Consider the following 8,535-nt stretch of genomic DNA (forward strand, 5'->3'; position numbering starts at 1 on the left):
ACTGCAAACTTTCCATGTGTCCTGGTTCACTTGCCTATAAAATGAGCTACTTTACTTCAATAGCCTTGCACGATATATATATAAAAAAAGCAGCTATTCGAAAAGAGAAGGGAGTTTCTCTCTCCCGATGTCCTGATCAATAATCTCCCAAATAAAATTGGTAATTTACTCCATCACTGTTTGTGCTATATAACTGTGTGCAATTGGCTGCCGTATTTCAACCCCGAAATACACAGTCACTGGACTTAACAGTGTAACCTATGAAGCGCTTTGAGATGTATCAACAACCTGATAAAGCGTTATATCAAATGCAAGGATTATTATTAACGACCTCCCCTTCTCAGGTAGTATTTTCCTTTTAAAGATTCAATATGCTCGGAGCTGCCTGCATTATCTGCTTCCACGTCTGTGAGAAGGGCTTTTCATTTCAGTGCCTGAAAAATGCTTCATCAGATTTTAAACAAATGTCAAGTAAACTTGACAAGTGATTCACATTAATCCCTACTTTCCAAAAACGTGCATATTGGAGCCTGTAGGAGTATGCCTGTGCTTGTGTCCAGGCCTGCACTTTTATTATTGAAGAAACAGGACAGGCCCAGAGCAGGATGCTAATGCAGGAATCCCACAGGACTAGAAAGAATTAATTGTAATGCTGGCGAGATGGGACTGGTCTGGGAATTAAAGTTGAAACAGTGAGAGGGGATGAGCAGAAACGTCAGTATTCTGAGAAACAAGTGGGACTAAGGAAACAGAGGTGGAGACGGGGAAAAATACGGAGGATTCATAATGGATAAGGTATCAGTGCAGTGAGAGGCCATAGCCGCAGGTATAAACCTCAGGCTAACATCTAAAATTGAGACTCTATTGATAAACGACTCCATTTGAAGTGAGACCATCTATTGTCCTTGAAGACAAGCTTAGAGGAGTTCGGGCAGGTGGAGGCATTTGAAGATTTGATGTCAAAATGTTTTATGTCCTTGGGCTATAGGAGGATGGATGCAAATCAACCAGCTCTTTGTTGTGTAGTTGAAAGGTGACGTGCACCACAGTTATGTATACCCTTTATATTTGAGTCCTCGGGCTGCAATCCAGGCTTGGCACTGACTTCGGTGCTGCCTATTTTGATTGCCGGAGAGATTCCTGAAAGAACATCAATCAAATGTTAGTACTCCTACTCTCTTGCTATTAGATTGCCCTCCGCCCAACATTTCTTGCTTACTCATTGCCAATAACAACAACAACAACTTGAATTTATATTGTGCCCTTCGAGAAGGAAGGGGTAGGGGGGAATAGTGTCGGAGCACTCCCGCTGCAGCTTCCATTACTGATCGGCTCGAATGAGTGCAAGTTCTCTCAGAAGCTTTGTGAACAAAGGCACCACCTTGTGCAGCACTGAGCCATAAAAAGATTGGAAGATTTGAATCCCCGGCTGTGTTGGGTTGACTATTCTCAGTTCAGCTACTTTACTACAAATGGCTTTGGACCCTCTGGATTAGGCAGGGTTCCTGCCCCTGGTCGTTATCTCAAAACCTCGACTGGAAAGTGTTAAATAATGGATGTCGAATAATGACAAGATGCTTGAGTTGTGTAATAAATCCTAAATAATAAGAATAATCCTTGCCTTTGATATAGCACCTTATCACATTGTTAAGACGTCTCAAAGAGCTTCACAAAATATATTGTAAAGTGAATTGACTTGTGTATTTCGTGAGTGAAATGGCAACAACAACCACTCATCCTGCTGTCAAATTGGAAGGTTGTTCCAAAGAAATCCTAAACTGCTAGTTTTTCATCATAAAAGATGAGCACACTTCAACATTAATACAACAAAACAAAGTTTTTTTTTCCACTCTACATGTCTCATTCTCAAATTAAAGTAAAATGAGAGTAAGCATTCGCTTCCTGCACTCCACTATTTGTAGGTAAGTAAATCAGGGCAGGTCTGGGAAGCAGTTGACAAATGACAATAAGGCAGGATTGGAAACAGTTTTGTGGGAGTAATCTGATTGAAATTGGATCCTGTGTCCCTCTCTGATACATCCATAAATCTCGTGTGCCCTTACCAGTGCTCTTAAAGCTTGACCCTTAGAGGCCTACAGGAGAATTTCTGAAACACAACAGCTCGAATTTTAAGTGAGGAAATACACTGGAATGGCTTACATTTCATTTGAGTTTGAGGACTATTTTTTGGAGAATTCCTTGAAATGAATTCCTATCACGGCTTAACCTCAGCTCCCAAGCTCACGTTTCTTTTAACACTTTGTTCCATATTCCCTATGGGTTTTGGAATGTTCGCTGCAGTCAGGAAATGGAAAGCTTTAAAACGTACAAGTCGTTTTTCTTGAATTTGCTGCTCCTAAAATTAATTTTAATACAATGTCCCTAACCACTTCACAGGCGATTGCTTTCAAGGGTAGTGACTTTTTAAAAAAATAGAAAGCAAACGCAGGAAACCAGCAAGGTCCCACAAACAACCATGAAGTTTCTAATTTGCATGAGCAATCCTAGTCATCTACCAGATATTATGTTGGAAGACAGAATTAGCTGCATTCAAGACTCCTGTTTTATTTGGCTTAATAGTTTTGTCATTGCTAACTCCCTCCACCTCTCCACACTGAGAGTAACTCCGGGTATCATATTCTTTTTGCACCAGCATTTAAAATATTAGACTCCTCATTTAAAAATATTGCGCCAGCTTGGCTCAATTGGTAGCACTCTCTCCTCTGAGTTAGAAGGTTGTGGGTTCAAGCCCCATGTCGGTACTGTGAAATCACAGTCTGGGGTGACACTCCAGTGCAGTGCTGGGGGAATGCTGCATTATTGGCGATGTCTTCCTTTGGATGAGAAATTAAACTCATATTCCATCTACCTCTTCAGGTGAACATTTAACGGTACTATTCAAAAAGAGAAGGGAGTATTTTCTGATGTGCTGGTGAACAATTCCCCAAGTTCATCTCATGGTTGTTTGTGGGACATTGCTGTGCATAAATTGGCTATGATATTCGCCTACAAAAATACACAGTCACTCCACTTTATAGAGTATCCTGTGAAGCAATTCATATCCTCCTGATATGAAATGCGCTATTCAAAAGTAAGGATTATTATAATTTTTGGATTATATCATTGTTAGCATTGTGATGTGCCAAGGAGACCAGTTTAACTGGCAGATTCACAAGTAACATGGATCAAATTCCAGATCTGGTCATTTCCTAACAAGTAACTTTAAAGCAAGTAAACACAGAAGAGCGTGTGTTATGAAGAAACATGAAAGTATTGAATATCTCTATAAAGCAACCGGGTCAGATGGGCTGCACCCTAGAATTCTCCAGGAAATGTGAGAGGAAATTGGTGTTTCAGATTATTATTTGAAGCTCCACAAACACTGGAGATGTACCAGAAGATAACAAATATTATCCTGTTATTCACTAAAGCAGTGGGACATAAGCCTAGAAAGTATAGATCAGTTTATTTTATGGGGGAAGTGCTTGAGAATATTAGGAGCCAACCTGGACTAAACCAGGAGTCAAAAGAAGTCAAGAAGCGATGGATCAATCCTCACCAATCATCAATCATAATTCTTTGAAGAGGTATGTAAATCAGTGTAACAAAGACAGTGCGTGCTGCATAATTTACACAGCATTTGATAAAGCTCGAAATGTGAAACTTCTGAAGAAGATTGAAGTTCACAGACTTAAATGTGGAGTCCTGTTGCGTAGTGGTTAGAGCAATAACCTCATAAGCAAGAACCCAGATTCAATTCCCGGGCATAGCGAAACCTTAGGCAAATTTCCTTTCTCCACACGTTTGTTTACCTAGGAGTAAGTAGGAACAGGGTTGTTGGTGATTGGCGGATCGCATTTCCTGAGGCAATAATACCTTAAAAAATAATCTGGTCACTCAATCCACGATTGTTTGTGGAACATTGCTGTCCGTAATTGGCTGCCGTGTTTCGCCCACAAGTGTACAGTCAATTCACTTTATAGTATATTCTGTGAAGCACTTTGAAACGTCTCAATGACACGATAAGGCGCTTTATCAAATGCAAGGATTATTATTATAAATGTCCGATTGGCTAGTTGGATTTGGACTCTGAGACCTTTCTGGTCTGCAAGTACAGCTTCATACTGGACAGTGTATTTGTAAACTGTTGCATCCACCACACAGCCCAAGCTCCATTAACAGACAAGTTTGTTCCTCCTTTGTTTTATTATTGTACTGAAATAAAAACTACAATCTTATGGTATTTGCATTGTAGAGATGTTACTCTTCTTTGTGAGTGTGCTACGTCTAACCCCTTAATTATAAAACAGCAATATTTACTAGGGATAAAAAGAAAGCAATTTTATAGACTTGCGCTCACTTTAAACTTAGGAGCGTGTTAACACTTTGAAAGGATTTGAAAGCTGTTGTGCCTCAAAGAATAACCAACTGCAGAATCCTCTATGTTTGTTTAGTTCAGTTTTAATTCTAGTTCATTTCAGTTTCAATTGCTGTTTAATTCAGCAGTGAAAGAGTTAAAGTGCAATTTCTGATGCATAAAATACATCAGAGTAACCAAGTAAGCATGAAAAATAATTAATAGCAGAGATGGCTTTTTTCCACAGGGCTTGAAATTAGCACTGACCCATCAGACCAAGACCACGGAACTTTCCCTGTGATAGTGGGATCCAGGTGCAGGTTCCAAAGGTGTCTGTTTGATGCATTTTACACACTTTTGCAGGAAGCTTGCTTTTTATAAGAGGTACTTCTGTTTGAAAGGCATATCATGTTGGATGACCAATCTGCTTGCTGTGTAATGTTCCTCGCCTACTGGTCCCTCTGTTCACTGGCCTTGCAATGTCAAAGCCTTGCAAAGGATGAGAACGATATGCATTGTAACACGCTGAGATAGGCCAGGTAAACACTAAGGCTCACTGTCTAATGACTGGGCAGCTGCACAGCAGAACTAGCAGAATGAAATGGATCCATAGAAAACTATGACACAGTAGGAGACCATTGGTCCCATTGTATTAGTGCTGGTGTTTGCTCCTCCAGTGAAATTATTTTGCAAGCATTTTTTTCAGTTCAAAAGTCAGTTGTATGTGTGGCTTCGTAGTCAGGGGAACCGAAAACCCCAACATCTATGAATAATTCACACACTTCCATCGCCGATTCTGTTCACAAACCTCCTTTGCAGTGCCTTGTGTGGAATCAGACTTAGATCAATCTGCAAGGAGCAGAAAAAATGGCAACAGAGACGCACCTTACCACAACAAATCCTGTCCATAATGATCACCTTAGGGATTAGTTTTAGTTAGTCTTGCACAAGCAGGTAACCTCTGAATGCAGGTTCATTCATTTGAGATCGTCTCTGAGGTTAGTTGATCATTGCATCTAGTTAGTCTTTGTACCGGCGGTAGCGTAGTGATTAGCGCGCTCACCTTGCAAGTGAGAGGACCTGGGGTTCGATTCCTAGACGGGCCGAAACCTTAGGCAAGTTTCCTTACTCCACACGCCTCTCTGCCTAGCAGTAAGTAAGAACCTGGATGTTAGTTGATTGTCAGATCCACTTTCCCAGCGCAATAATCCCTTCCAAAAAAAATTTGATCACTCAATCCACGACTGTTTGTGCGACACTGTTTTATGCAATTGGCTGCTGTGTATTGCCTACAAATACACAGTTGCTTCGCTTTACAAAATATTCCATGAAAAGCTTTAAGACGTCTCTATGACGTGATAAGGCGTGATATACAGAATATATAGCACAGAAAGAGGCCATTTGGCCCAACTGGTCTGTGCCGGTGTTTATGCTCCACATGAGCCTACTCCTGCCCTTCCTCAGCTAAGTCTTCAAGCCTAACCTTCTATTCCTTTCTCCCTCATGTGCCTATCTAGCTTCCACTTAAATACATCTATGCTATTTGCCTCAACAACTCCTTGTGGTAGCATTAAGTGCAAGGATTATTATTATTATGTCTTTAAAACAGTTCCATTTTCTCCATGTAACTTAATCAATACAAAATAGTTTCCAATCCTTTTATTTTATGCATCCATGGATAAAATAAACTTTCTCCTTTGTACAGATGCAGTGCCATCTAGTATTTGAAATGCTTCAGTACAATGGAAATTATTGCAAAATAAGATGCCGAAGACATAGCTGCTTACTATATTTAGAATGAAAGTTCAGGTGAAAGGTCTATAATGAATCACAAAGCATGTAAATATTACTGTATTTGGGCTACAATCAGGACATCATGTCACTTAAAGCCTATTACTGTTATTTATAAAGTGCTTCAACTATGTACAATGTGTTCACAATCTTCTTTTGGTTGTTCATCCCTTCAGCTCTCCAATGTGGTATACATGTTCAGTAAGTTGGGTTTCAGGCTTTTTCCTATCTTCAGGGCTATGCGAGAGCTGGTTTGATCAGAGAATATCCCCAATGTTAACAGGGATTCATCCAATTGGAGGGAGGAGAAAAGAGATAAGTGGGCTAGAATTAGGTAAGAAGGGTCTGTCTTTCCAAAGAGAGAATGTGCATTCCTTTCCAAACACGGGAATGTCCATGAGTAAGTGTGATGCATGGAACTCTCAGTATGGTTTATAATAATAATAATAATCCCTGCATTTGATATAGTGCCTTATTTAGATAAACATATTGATGGGTTTCCACATGTGTCAGAAACCCAGCTGACCAGAAAGAAATAACAGGGGCTCTCCTGCGTTTCTGGCCATGTTCTGTCAAGGAGGATTGCCTCCTCATTACAAAGTCAAAGTGTCATGCTGGACAGAATTACAATAATAACAATACTTACATTTGGAATCGCGCCTCTCACATCGGGAGAACGCTTCAAAGCACTTCACAGGATTAACTGTAGAGTGGAGTAATTGTGTTTCCTTTTCAGTGGGCAGCCTATTTGCAGACAGCAATGTCCTACAAACAGCCATGGAGTGAGTGATTAATTTTTGTTGGCTAGGATAGTGCCATGGGATCTTTAACATTCACCTGAACAGATCGATGTAACCTTGGTTTAACATCTCACCTGAAGAATGGCATCTCCAACAAAGCAAGACACCCCCAGCACTGCATTGGAGGCTCGGCTTAGACTATGTGATTCCAAGTCCCGATGTGGGGTTGAGCCCATAACCTTCTCACTCAGAGAGCAGAGTGCTACCAATTGAACCAGGCTGATCCACTGGATTGAATAAAAAAAAGCAGTTTTATTAAAATACAAAAAAACCAAGTTAGCAGCCACGCCACATAACTCCTGCTGGAAACCAAATGACAATACACTTTGTTAGACCTGTTTCAGCAGACTCCGCTCTGCATGCAGGGCAGCTATTATATTACAGAGGCTACAAGAGAACCTAGGATTAGAGTTACTCATTCTCCTCACCCATGGCCAGGGGCTACAGGCAACAAGCAGAAACCTGGAGAAAGCAGGAAAACCCTTACACTGACCTTCGGCCGATGTGTGTGTGTGTGGAAAAAAATAAGGCCAGAGGGAAGGAAGAGCAAGGGTAGCCGGAAAATAAAGAGGGACATTTTCCAACTCCTACTGCAGTTACACTAGACGGATTGTCATGCACTTTGTAAATCAAACTCTTGTCATGACAACCTCAATAAAACTGGCACCACCACCCACCCCTCCCCGTCTCCACTTCCCCGGGTCCATCACCATGGTAACTCAGGCAGGCAGAGAGTAAACGAGTTTAAATAGATCGCAGATATTATAAGCCCCTCCTTGGATGGGGTAAATATTTCCACCTGGATTTACTTTATTTATATAGCATTTCGGAGTGACCAGAAGTTGGCGGATTCTTAAAACCAGCCTTAATTTTGAAACCAGTTTCCTGTAAGATTATTTTAAGAACAGAAAAAAGAGCTTCAGTTATGCCTGAATTCATCGGTTTGCAACAAGTCTCTGATTGCTCTGAAATGCTAAGAAAATAGAGTTAATATAGACCTAGTGGATAACTATCCCCACTTATCATCCGCTGTCAAGGCCATTTGAGAAGGAATCTTAATTTGCGAAGCATGCCCAGGCTCAGGTTGATGTAGTACTCGCAGAGAATTAAATGGTCATAGCTTTAATACTAATAAACCCACCATTGGATATAGCACCATATTAGGTTATCAAAACATTTCAAAATGCTTCACAGGATTTACTCTAAAATGTAGTGACTGCGTATTGTAGGTGAACATTTGCACACAGCCGTGCCCTACAAACAGCCATGTCCCAAAACAAATGACCAATTTTATCTGGGAGATTGAGTTATATTTAATTTATGTTGGATAAGATATAGGATTTGACCATTATCTGAGGTAAAACAGTTTCTAAACCTACGTTCATCCACAAAACACACAATCATTTCACTTTACAGTATATCCTGTGAAGCACTTTGGAATATCCTTCCATTTTACTGCTACAAACAGCAGCAATGGAGTAGCCCTGATGTCTCAAAGCTGTAGTCCATGGACCGGGAGCTCACTGGTTTGAATGCCATTCCGTGCTCAGTTTACTGTTCTGAGCTAGGGCCCCCAGGGATGGTAAA

This window comes from Callorhinchus milii, unplaced genomic scaffold, assembly GCF_018977255.1.
Source record: "Callorhinchus milii isolate IMCB2004 unplaced genomic scaffold, IMCB_Cmil_1.0 Scaffold1, whole genome shotgun sequence".
In the NCBI taxonomy this organism is placed as follows: Eukaryota; Metazoa; Chordata; class Chondrichthyes; order Chimaeriformes; family Callorhinchidae; genus Callorhinchus; species Callorhinchus milii.